Source organism: Trichechus manatus, unplaced genomic scaffold (genome assembly GCF_000243295.1).
Source record: "Trichechus manatus latirostris isolate Lorelei unplaced genomic scaffold, TriManLat1.0 scaffold00077, whole genome shotgun sequence".
NCBI lineage: Eukaryota > Metazoa > Chordata > Mammalia > Sirenia > Trichechidae > Trichechus > Trichechus manatus.
The window spans coordinates 13,253,103-13,254,255 of record NW_004444013.1 but is presented as its reverse complement, the minus strand read 5'-3'; positions in this window follow the sequence as shown (position 1 = coordinate 13,254,255).

Genomic DNA, 1,153 nt, shown 5'->3' with positions numbered 1-1,153 from the left:
GGACACAACCAATGAAAACAGCCAAAATCAAGGAAAACACAGACAAAGCAACAGAAGAATTCAGGAAAATAATACAAGAACAAAAAGTCAAAATAAATGAATAATCTTAAAGCATACAAAAACAGCAACTAGAAGTCCAAAAGACAACAAAATTTCGGAAATGGACAACTCACTAGAAAGTTTAGGAGCAAATATGAAACAATGGAAGACAGAATCAGTGAGATTGAAGACAAATCCATGGATGTCACTTTGAGGAAAAATCAGAGAAAAGAATAAAGAACACCTAAGCAACTTAATTCTGTGGGATACAAGCAAAAGCAAAAATTTGCATGTGATTAGAGTTCCAGAAAAGGGGGAGAAAATGGAAAACACAGAGAAGATTATTGAAGATTTGCTGGCAAAAATTTCCCAAATATCATGCAAGATGAAAAGCTGACTATTCAAGAAGCTCAATTAACCCCATATAGGATAGACTCCAAAAGGAAATTACCAAGACATATCATAATCACACTCACCAAAACCAAAGGCAAAGAATCCTGTGAGCACCTCAAGAAACATGAAAAGTCACTTACAAAAGGGAAAGACTAAGACTAAGCTCTGATAACTCAGCAGAAATTATACAGGCAAGAAGACAATGGGATGACATATATAAAACCTTGAAAGAAAAAAAACTGCCAACCAAGAATAATATATCCTGCAAAACTTTCAAATATGATGGCAAAATTAGAATATTTCCAGATAAACAGAAATTAAGGTAATTCATAAAAACCAAACCAAACTTACAAGAAATATTAAAGGGAGTCCTTCAGTTAGAGAACCAACAACATCAGAAAACAGGTGGATTCTAGTACACAGGACAGCATCAGCCAGATACCAACGTAGGTAAAGAAGTCTCAATAATAAAACAAAGCTAAAAGACTTAAAAACATGGAAATAGAACTGTCAATCTGTAAATGATGATTACAAAACAATAAACAATAAATACAACTTTTTCCATTCTAATCTGTCAGCGTGAGAACTGATACTTATATTTTTTCTGTGTTGACTGCCCTTGAGTTCTAGGACTAAATCCAACATAGTAATGGTATATCATCTTTTCTCGCCATTTTGCCCTCAGTAGCTTTTGATTCCTGACTGGGCTTCAGGACCTGGG